We start from the raw sequence: 10,143 nt of genomic DNA on the forward strand, positions 1-10,143 counted from the left end.
TCCCAGCCAATGACTTATTCTTATTTCTAAGGGCCGCTCCATCAGATAGCCCAGACAGGCAGGCGTTGGTGGTATAGTGGTGAGCATAGCTGCCTTCCAAGCAGTTGACCCGGGTTCGATTCCCGGCCAACGCAGATCAAATCTTTAAATTGTTCAAAATGCATTTTTTGGAAATCAGACTCATGCTGAAAGCAAAGCTGACACACTTTTCGTGAAAATCAAAACCCCATCCAGGAAAGGTTCTTGCATCCTAGTTTCTGCAACTGTCTATCGGTGAGGGGATTGAAGCGAGCAGGGCTCCTGGCCCCTCCCCGACAAAGCCCTGACGAAGGCCTGACAAAGGCCTATTCGCCTTGCCCTGACGGGCCTTGGTCCCAGCAGGCCACCGAGCACAGCACCTCAGCCTATTAGAGTGAGGTTTCAGGATCTCTCTCATCCTGTAAACCAACATACTGAAGAAGGTGAAACGTGTGGCTGCGCTCCTCACATGCTGAAGCAGCAGCAGCCCTTTCCCTGAAGCAAAGTTCCTTCATTCCTCCCTCCCATAACCCTTAGCAGGGGATTTATGGTAATTGAGTTGAGTTTCCAAACTGGCCCTTCCTTCCTTCCTTCCCATATCTGCCAGCTCGAGAAGGCTTGTTTTGTTGCACCTGGGAAGTAAAGTATCTATTTGCGAGAGAGAGAGAATGAGAGAGAGAGACAGAGAGAGAGAGACAGAGAGAGAAGGGGAAGGGGTGTTGGCAGTTAGGGTGTGAGCTAGAGAAATGAGGCCTGTCTGCAAAAGGCCATGGGATGGGAGTGCGTGGTTGCAGGTTGTTTGGCTTTGTAAGGCCTACTGCCCGCTTCACTCGAAACTGGGTCTAGGGTTGTCGGTTTGTAGGCTGTAAAAGCCCAGAAAAGCTCTTGTTCTCCAACCAGCAGAGTGGCGCAGCGGAAGCGTGCTGGGCCCATAACCCAGAGGTCGATGGATCGAAACCATCCTCTGCTAACTTTTTTCAAATTATGTTTTTGTGTCATGGCATTAGGGCACAAAGAGCTGTAAGTGCCTGGATGCAATGTCATTCCTTGAACTTGCTGCCTCGTTCCACTCTTGCGCTAAATAGGAGAGGGTCCCAGCCCAGCCAACAAAATGTACTGTTCAATCAAACCAAACTTAAAACCAAGCTCCTTTTTTAAGGGGTCCCGGGGAAATGTTGGGCTGACCGGCAAGACCTCATGATGCGAACTGCTTCTGCGTCAAACGCAAGCTTTTTTCATTCCCAGCCAATGACTTATTCTTATTTCTAAGGGCCGCTCCATCAGATAGCCCAGACAGGCAGGCGTTGGTGGTATAGTGGTGAGCATAGCTGCCTTCCAAGCAGTTGACCTGGGTTCGATTCCCTGCCAACGCAGATCAAATCTTTAAATTGTTCAAAATGCATTTTTTGGAAATCAGACTCATGCTGAAAGCAAAGCTGACACACTTTTCGTGAAAATCAAAACCCCATCCAGGAAAGGTTCTTGCATCCTAGTTTCTGCAACTGTCTATCGGTGAGGGGATTGAAGCGAGCAGGGCTCCTGGCCCCTCCCCGACAAAGCCCTGACGAAGGCCTGACAAAGGCCTATTCGCCTTGCCCTGACGGGCCTTGGTCCCAGCAGGCCACCGAGCACAGCACCTCAGCCTATTAGAGTGAGGTTTCAGGATCTCTCTCATCCTGTAAACCAACATACTGAAGAAGGTGAAACGTGTGGCTGCGCTCCTCACATGCTGAAGCAGCAGCAGCCCTTTCCCTGAAGCAAAGTTCCTTCATTCCTCCCTCCCATAACCCTTAGCAGGGGATTTATGGTAATTGAGTTGAGTTTCCAAACTGGCCCTTCCTTCCTTCCTTCCCATATCTGCCAGCTCGAGAAGGCTTGTTTTGTTGCACCTGGGAAGTAAAGTATCTATTTGCGAGAGAGAGAGAATGAGAGAGAGAGACAGAGAGAGAGAGACAGAGAGAGAAGGGGAAGGGGTGTTGGCAGTTAGGGTGTGAGCTAGAGAAATGAGGCCTGTCTGCAAAAGGCCATGGGATGGGAGTGCGTGGTTGCAGGTTGTTTGGCTTTGTAAGGCCTACTGCCCGCTTCACTCGAAACTGGGTCTAGGGTTGTCGGTTTGTAGGCTGTAAAAGCCCAGAAAAGCTCTTGTTCTCCAACCAGCAGAGTGGCGCAGCGGAAGCGTGCTGGGCCCATAACCCAGAGGTCGATGGATCGAAACCATCCTCTGCTAACTTTTTTCAAATTATGTTTTTGTGTCATGGCATTAGGGCACAAAGAGCTGTAAGTGCCTGGATGCAATGTCATTCCTTGAACTTGCTGCCTCGTTCCACTCTTGCGCTAAATAGGAGAGGGTCCCAGCCCAGCCAACAAAATGTACTGTTCAATCAAACCAAACTTAAAACCAAGCTCCTTTTTTAAGGGGTCCCGGGGAAATGTTGGGCTGACCGGCAAGACCTCATGATGCGAACTGCTTCTGCGTCAAACGCAAGCTTTTTTCATTCCCAGCCAATGACTTATTCTTATTTCTAAGGGCCGCTCCATCAGATAGCCCAGACAGGCAGGCGTTGGTGGTATAGTGGTGAGCATAGCTGCCTTCCAAGCAGTTGACCCGGGTTCGATTCCCGGCCAACGCAGATCAAATCTTTAAATTGTTCAAAATGCATTTTTTGGAAATCAGACTCATGCTGAAAGCAAAGCTGACACACTTTTCGTGAAAATCAAAACCCCATCCAGGAAAGGTTCTTGCATCCTAGTTTCTGCAACTGTCTATCGGTGAGGGGATTGAAGCGAGCAGGGCTCCTGGCCCCTCCCCGACAAAGCCCTGACGAAGGCCTGACAAAGGCCTATTCGCCTTGCCCTGACGGGCCTTGGTCCCAGCAGGCCACCGAGCACAGCACCTCAGCCTATTAGAGTGAGGTTTCAGGATCTCTCTCATCCTGTAAACCAACATACTGAAGAAGGTGAAACGTGTGGCTGCGCTCCTCACATGCTGAAGCAGCAGCAGCCCTTTCCCTGAAGCAAAGTTCCTTCATTCCTCCCTCCCATAACCCTTAGCAGGGGATTTATGGTAATTGAGTTGAGTTTCCAAACTGGCCCTTCCTTCCTTCCTTCCCATATCTGCCAGCTCGAGAAGGCTTGTTTTGTTGCACCTGGGAAGTAAAGTATCTATTTGCGAGAGAGAGAGAATGAGAGAGAGAGACAGAGAGAGAGAGACAGAGAGAGAAGGGGAAGGGGTGTTGGCAGTTAGGGTGTGAGCTAGAGAAATGAGGCCTGTCTGCAAAAGGCCATGGGATGGGAGTGCGTGGTTGCAGGTTGTTTGGCTTTGTAAGGCCTACTGCCCGCTTCACTCGAAACTGGGTCTAGGGTTGTCGGTTTGTAGGCTGTAAAAGCCCAGAAAAGCTCTTGTTCTCCAACCAGCAGAGTGGCGCAGCGGAAGCGTGCTGGGCCCATAACCCAGAGGTCGATGGATCGAAACCATCCTCTGCTAACTTTTTTCAAATTATGTTTTTGTGTCATGGCATTAGGGCACAAAGAGCTGTAAGTGCCTGGATGCAATGTCATTCCTTGAACTTGCTGCCTCGTTCCACTCTTGCGCTAAATAGGAGAGGGTCCCAGCCCAGCCAACAAAATGTACTGTTCAATCAAACCAAACTTAAAACCAAGCTCCTTTTTTAAGGGGTCCCGGGGAAATGTTGGGCTGACCGGCAAGACCTCATGATGCGAACTGCTTCTGCGTCAAACGCAAGCTTTTTTCATTCCCAGCCAATGACTTATTCTTATTTCTAAGGGCCGCTCCATCAGATAGCCCAGACAGGCAGGCGTTGGTGGTATAGTGGTGAGCATAGCTGCCTTCCAAGCAGTTGACCTGGGTTCGATTCCCTGCCAACGCAGATCAAATCTTTAAATTGTTCAAAATGCATTTTTTGGAAATCAGACTCATGCTGAAAGCAAAGCTGACACACTTTTCGTGAAAATCAAAACCCCATCCAGGAAAGGTTCTTGCATCCTAGTTTCTGCAACTGTCTATCGGTGAGGGGATTGAAGCGAGCAGGGCTCCTGGCCCCTCCCCGACAAAGCCCTGACGAAGGCCTGACAAAGGCCTATTCGCCTTGCCCTGACGGGCCTTGGTCCCAGCAGGCCACCGAGCACAGCACCTCAGCCTATTAGAGTGAGGTTTCAGGATCTCTCTCATCCTGTAAACCAACATACTGAAGAAGGTGAAACGTGTGGCTGCGCTCCTCACATGCTGAAGCAGCAGCAGCCCTTTCCCTGAAGCAAAGTTCCTTCATTCCTCCCTCCCATAACCCTTAGCAGGGGATTTATGGTAATTGAGTTGAGTTTCCAAACTGGCCCTTCCTTCCTTCCTTCCCATATCTGCCAGCTCGAGAAGGCTTGTTTTGTTGCACCTGGGAAGTAAAGTATCTATTTGCGAGAGAGAGAGAATGAGAGAGAGAGACAGAGAGAGAGAGACAGAGAGAGAAGGGGAAGGGGTGTTGGCAGTTAGGGTGTGAGCTAGAGAAATGAGGCCTGTCTGCAAAAGGCCATGGGATGGGAGTGCGTGGTTGCAGGTTGTTTGGCTTTGTAAGGCCTACTGCCCGCTTCACTCGAAACTGGGTCTAGGGTTGTCGGTTTGTAGGCTGTAAAAGCCCAGAAAAGCTCTTGTTCTCCAACCAGCAGAGTGGCGCAGCGGAAGCGTGCTGGGCCCATAACCCAGAGGTCGATGGATCGAAACCATCCTCTGCTAACTTTTTTCAAATTATGTTTTTGTGTCATGGCATTAGGGCACAAAGAGCTGTAAGTGCCTGGATGCAATGTCATTCCTTGAACTTGCTGCCTCGTTCCACTCTTGCGCTAAATAGGAGAGGGTCCCAGCCCAGCCAACAAAATGTACTGTTCAATCAAACCAAACTTAAAACCAAGCTCCTTTTTTAAGGGGTCCCGGGGAAATGTTGGGCTGACCGGCAAGACCTCATGATGCGAACTGCTTCTGCGTCAAACGCAAGCTTTTTTCATTCCCAGCCAATGACTTATTCTTATTTCTAAGGGCCGCTCCATCAGATAGCCCAGACAGGCAGGCGTTGGTGGTATAGTGGTGAGCATAGCTGCCTTCCAAGCAGTTGACCCGGGTTCGATTCCCGGCCAACGCAGATCAAATCTTTAAATTGTTCAAAATGCATTTTTTGGAAATCAGACTCATGCTGAAAGCAAAGCTGACACACTTTTCGTGAAAATCAAAACCCCATCCAGGAAAGGTTCTTGCATCCTAGTTTCTGCAACTGTCTATCGGTGAGGGGATTGAAGCGAGCAGGGCTCCTGGCCCCTCCCCGACAAAGCCCTGACGAAGGCCTGACAAAGGCCTATTCGCCTTGCCCTGACGGGCCTTGGTCCCAGCAGGCCACCGAGCACAGCACCTCAGCCTATTAGAGTGAGGTTTCAGGATCTCTCTCATCCTGTAAACCAACATACTGAAGAAGGTGAAACGTGTGGCTGCGCTCCTCACATGCTGAAGCAGCAGCAGCCCTTTCCCTGAAGCAAAGTTCCTTCATTCCTCCCTCCCATAACCCTTAGCAGGGGATTTATGGTAATTGAGTTGAGTTTCCAAACTGGCCCTTCCTTCCTTCCTTCCCATATCTGCCAGCTCGAGAAGGCTTGTTTTGTTGCACCTGGGAAGTAAAGTATCTATTTGCGAGAGAGAGAGAATGAGAGAGAGAGACAGAGAGAGAGAGACAGAGAGAGAAGGGGAAGGGGTGTTGGCAGTTAGGGTGTGAGCTAGAGAAATGAGGCCTGTCTGCAAAAGGCCATGGGATGGGAGTGCGTGGTTGCAGGTTGTTTGGCTTTGTAAGGCCTACTGCCCGCTTCACTCGAAACTGGGTCTAGGGTTGTCGGTTTGTAGGCTGTAAAAGCCCAGAAAAGCTCTTGTTCTCCAACCAGCAGAGTGGCGCAGCGGAAGCGTGCTGGGCCCATAACCCAGAGGTCGATGGATCGAAACCATCCTCTGCTAACTTTTTTCAAATTATGTTTTTGTGTCATGGCATTAGGGCACAAAGAGCTGTAAGTGCCTGGATGCAATGTCATTCCTTGAACTTGCTGCCTCGTTCCACTCTTGCGCTAAATAGGAGAGGGTCCCAGCCCAGCCAACAAAATGTACTGTTCAATCAAACCAAACTTAAAACCAAGCTCCTTTTTTAAGGGGTCCCGGGGAAATGTTGGGCTGACCGGCAAGACCTCATGATGCGAACTGCTTCTGCGTCAAACGCAAGCTTTTTTCATTCCCAGCCAATGACTTATTCTTATTTCTAAGGGCCGCTCCATCAGATAGCCCAGACAGGCAGGCGTTGGTGGTATAGTGGTGAGCATAGCTGCCTTCCAAGCAGTTGACCCGGGTTCTATTCCCGGCCAACGCAGATCAAATCTTTAAATTGTTCAAAATGCATTTTTTGGAAATCAGACTCATGCTGAAAGCAAAGCTGACACACTTTTCGTGAAAATCAAAACCCCATCCAGGAAAGGTTCTTGCATCCTAGTTTCTGCAACTGTCTATCGGTGAGGGGATTGAAGCGAGCAGGGCTCCTGGCCCCTCCCCGACAAAGCCCTGACGAAGGCCTGACAAAGGCCTATTCGCCTTGCCCTGACGGGCCTTGGTCCCAGCAGGCCACCGAGCACAGCACCTCAGCCTATTAGAGTGAGGTTTCAGGATCTCTCTCATCCTGTAAACCAACATACTGAAGAAGGTGAAACGTGTGGCTGCGCTCCTCACATGCTGAAGCAGCAGCAGCCCTTTCCCTGAAGCAAAGTTCCTTCATTCCTCCCTCCCATAACCCTTAGCAGGGGATTTATGGTAATTGAGTTGAGTTTCCAAACTGGCCCTTCCTTCCTTCCTTCCCATATCTGCCAGCTCGAGAAGGCTTGTTTTGTTGCACCTGGGAAGTAAAGTATCTATTTGCGAGAGAGAGAGAATGAGAGAGAGAGACAGAGAGAGAGAGACAGAGAGAGAAGGGGAAGGGGTGTTGGCAGTTAGGGTGTGAGCTAGAGAAATGAGGCCTGTCTGCAAAAGGCCATGGGATGGGAGTGCGTGGTTGCAGGTTGTTTGGCTTTGTAAGGCCTACTGCCCGCTTCACTCGAAACTGGGTCTAGGGTTGTCGGTTTGTAGGCTGTAAAAGCCCAGAAAAGCTCTTGTTCTCCAACCAGCAGAGTGGCGCAGCGGAAGCGTGCTGGGCCCATAACCCAGAGGTCGATGGATCGAAACCATCCTCTGCTAACTTTTTTCAAATTATGTTTTTGTGTCATGGCATTAGGGCACAAAGAGCTGTAAGTGCCTGGATGCAATGTCATTCCTTGAACTTGCTGCCTCGTTCCACTCTTGCGCTAAATAGGAGAGGGTCCCAGCCCAGCCAACAAAATGTACTGTTCAATCAAACCAAACTTAAAACCAAGCTCCTTTTTTAAGGGGTCCCGGGGAAATGTTGGGCTGACCGGCAAGACCTCATGATGCGAACTGCTTCTGCGTCAAACGCAAGCTTTTTTCATTCCCAGCCAATGACTTATTCTTATTTCTAAGGGCCGCTCCATCAGATAGCCCAGACAGGCAGGCGTTGGTGGTATAGTGGTGAGCATAGCTGCCTTCCAAGCAGTTGACCCGGGTTCGATTCCCGGCCAACGCAGATCAAATCTTTAAATTGTTCAAAATGCATTTTTTGGAAATCAGACTCATGCTGAAAGCAAAGCTGACACACTTTTCGTGAAAATCAAAACCCCATCCAGGAAAGGTTCTTGCATCCTAGTTTCTGCAACTGTCTATCGGTGAGGGGATTGAAGCGAGCAGGGCTCCTGGCCCCTCCCCGACAAAGCCCTGACGAAGGCCTGACAAAGGCCTATTCGCCTTGCCCTGACGGGCCTTGGTCCCAGCAGGCCACCGAGCACAGCACCTCAGCCTATTAGAGTGAGGTTTCAGGATCTCTCTCATCCTGTAAACCAACATACTGAAGAAGGTGAAACGTGTGGCTGCGCTCCTCACATGCTGAAGCAGCAGCAGCCCTTTCCCTGAAGCAAAGTTCCTTCATTCCTCCCTCCCATAACCCTTAGCAGGGGATTTATGGTAATTGAGTTGAGTTTCCAAACTGGCCCTTCCTTCCTTCCTTCCCATATCTGCCAGCTCGAGAAGGCTTGTTTTGTTGCACCTGGGAAGTAAAGTATCTATTTGCGAGAGAGAGAGAATGAGAGAGAGAGACAGAGAGAGAGAGACAGAGAGAGAAGGGGAAGGGGTGTTGGCAGTTAGGGTGTGAGCTAGAGAAATGAGGCCTGTCTGCAAAAGGCCATGGGATGGGAGTGCGTGGTTGCAGGTTGTTTGGCTTTGTAAGGCCTACTGCCCGCTTCACTCGAAACTGGGTCTAGGGTTGTCGGTTTGTAGGCTGTAAAAGCCCAGAAAAGCTCTTGTTCTCCAACCAGCAGAGTGGCGCAGCGGAAGCGTGCTGGGCCCATAACCCAGAGGTCGATGGATCGAAACCATCCTCTGCTAACTTTTTTCAAATTATGTTTTTGTGTCATGGCATTAGGGCACAAAGAGCTGTAAGTGCCTGGATGCAATGTCATTCCTTGAACTTGCTGCCTCGTTCCACTCTTGCGCTAAATAGGAGAGGGTCCCAGCCCAGCCAACAAAATGTACTGTTCAATCAAACCAAACTTAAAACCAAGCTCCTTTTTTAAGGGGTCCCGGGGAAATGTTGGGCTGACCGGCAAGACCTCATGATGCGAACTGCTTCTGCGTCAAACGCAAGCTTTTTTCATTCCCAGCCAATGACTTATTCTTATTTCTAAGGGCCGCTCCATCAGATAGCCCAGACAGGCAGGCGTTGGTGGTATAGTGGTGAGCATAGCTGCCTTCCAAGCAGTTGACCCGGGTTCGATTCCCGGCCAACGCAGATCAAATCTTTAAATTGTTCAAAATGCATTTTTTGGAAATCAGACTCATGCTGAAAGCAAAGCTGACACACTTTTCGTGAAAATCAAAACCCCATCCAGGAAAGGTTCTTGCATCCTAGTTTCTGCAACTGTCTATCGGTGAGGGGATTGAAGCGAGCAGGGCTCCTGGCCCCTCCCCGACAAAGCCCTGACGAAGGCCTGACAAAGGCCTATTCGCCTTGCCCTGACGGGCCTTGGTCCCAGCAGGCCACCAAGCACAGCACCTCAGCCTATTAGAGTGAGGTTTCAGGATCTCTCTCATCCTGTAAACCAACATACTGAAGAAGGTGAAACGTGTGGCTGCGCTCCTCACATGCTGAAGCAGCAGCAGCCCTTTCCCTGAAGCAAAGTTCCTTCATTCCTCCCTCCCATAACCCTTAGCAGGGGATTTATGGTAATTGAGTTGAGTTTCCAAACTGGCCCTTCCTTCCTTCCTTCCCATATCTGCCAGCTCGAGAAGGCTTGTTTTGTTGCACCTGGGAAGTAAAGTATCTATTTGCGAGAGAGAGAGAATGAGAGAGAGAGACAGAGAGAGAGAGACAGAGAGAGAAGGGGAAGGGGTGTTGGCAGTTAGGGTGTGAGCTAGAGAAATGAGGCCTGTCTGCAAAAGGCCATGGGATGGGAGTGCGTGGTTGCAGGTTGTTTGGCTTTGTAAGGCCTACTGCCCGCTTCACTCGAAACTGGGTCTAGGGTTGTCGGTTTGTAGGCTGTAAAAGCCCAGAAAAGCTCTTGTTCTCCAACCAGCAGAGTGGCGCAGCGGAAGCGTGCTGGGCCCATAACCCAGAGGTCGATGGATCGAAACCATCCTCTGCTAACTTTTTTCAAATTATGTTTTTGTGTCATGGCATTAGGGCACAAAGAGCTGTAAGTGCCTGGATGCAATGTCATTCCTTGAACTTGCTGCCTCGTTCCACTCTTGCGCTAAATAGGAGAGGGTCCCAGCCCAGCCAACAAAATGTACTGTTCAATCAAACCAAACTTAAAACCAAGCTCCTTTTTTAAGGGGTCCCGGGGAAATGTTGGGCTGACCGGCAAGACCTCATGATGCGAACTGCTTCTGCGTCAAACGCAAGCTTTTTTCATTCCCAGCCAATGACTTATTCTTATTTCTAAGGGCCGCTCCATCAGATAGCCCAGACAGGCAGGCGTTGGTGGTATAGTGGTGAGCAT

General features: G+C 50.1%; 6 non-coding genes across 6 annotated transcripts in view; all 6 read left to right on the forward strand.

The window, feature by feature from the left end:
• The first annotated feature begins 62 nt into the window (after positions 1-62).
• TRNAG-UCC (transfer RNA glycine (anticodon UCC)) lies at positions 63-134 on the forward strand. Its single transcript has one exon. It is a non-coding gene; the product is annotated as a tRNA-Gly (tRNA).
• A 2,442-nt stretch (positions 135-2,576) lies between these two features.
• TRNAG-UCC (transfer RNA glycine (anticodon UCC)) lies at positions 2,577-2,648 on the forward strand. Its single transcript has one exon. It is a non-coding gene; the product is annotated as a tRNA-Gly (tRNA).
• Positions 2,649-5,090: 2,442 nt separating this feature from the next.
• On the forward strand, positions 5,091-5,162 carry TRNAG-UCC (transfer RNA glycine (anticodon UCC)). Its single transcript has one exon. It is a non-coding gene; the product is annotated as a tRNA-Gly (tRNA).
• Positions 5,163-7,604: 2,442 nt separating this feature from the next.
• Positions 7,605-7,676, forward strand: TRNAG-UCC (transfer RNA glycine (anticodon UCC)). The gene has a single exon. It is a non-coding gene; the product is annotated as a tRNA-Gly (tRNA).
• Positions 7,677-8,861: 1,185 nt separating this feature from the next.
• Positions 8,862-8,933, forward strand: TRNAG-UCC (transfer RNA glycine (anticodon UCC)). Its single transcript has one exon. It is a non-coding gene; the product is annotated as a tRNA-Gly (tRNA).
• Positions 8,934-10,118: 1,185 nt separating this feature from the next.
• Positions 10,119-10,143, forward strand: part of TRNAG-UCC (transfer RNA glycine (anticodon UCC)) — a 72-nt gene continuing 47 nt past the window's right edge. Inside the window, exon 1 of the tRNA in view lies at positions 10,119-10,143. This exon is cut by the window's right edge and continues 47 nt beyond it. This is a non-coding gene — a tRNA (tRNA-Gly).

The sequence above is a fragment of the Ambystoma mexicanum genome, chromosome 6q, assembly GCF_040938575.1.
Source record: "Ambystoma mexicanum isolate Mex_15411 chromosome 6q, UKY_AmexF1_1, whole genome shotgun sequence".
Lineage (NCBI taxonomy): Eukaryota > Metazoa > Chordata > Amphibia > Caudata > Ambystomatidae > Ambystoma > Ambystoma mexicanum.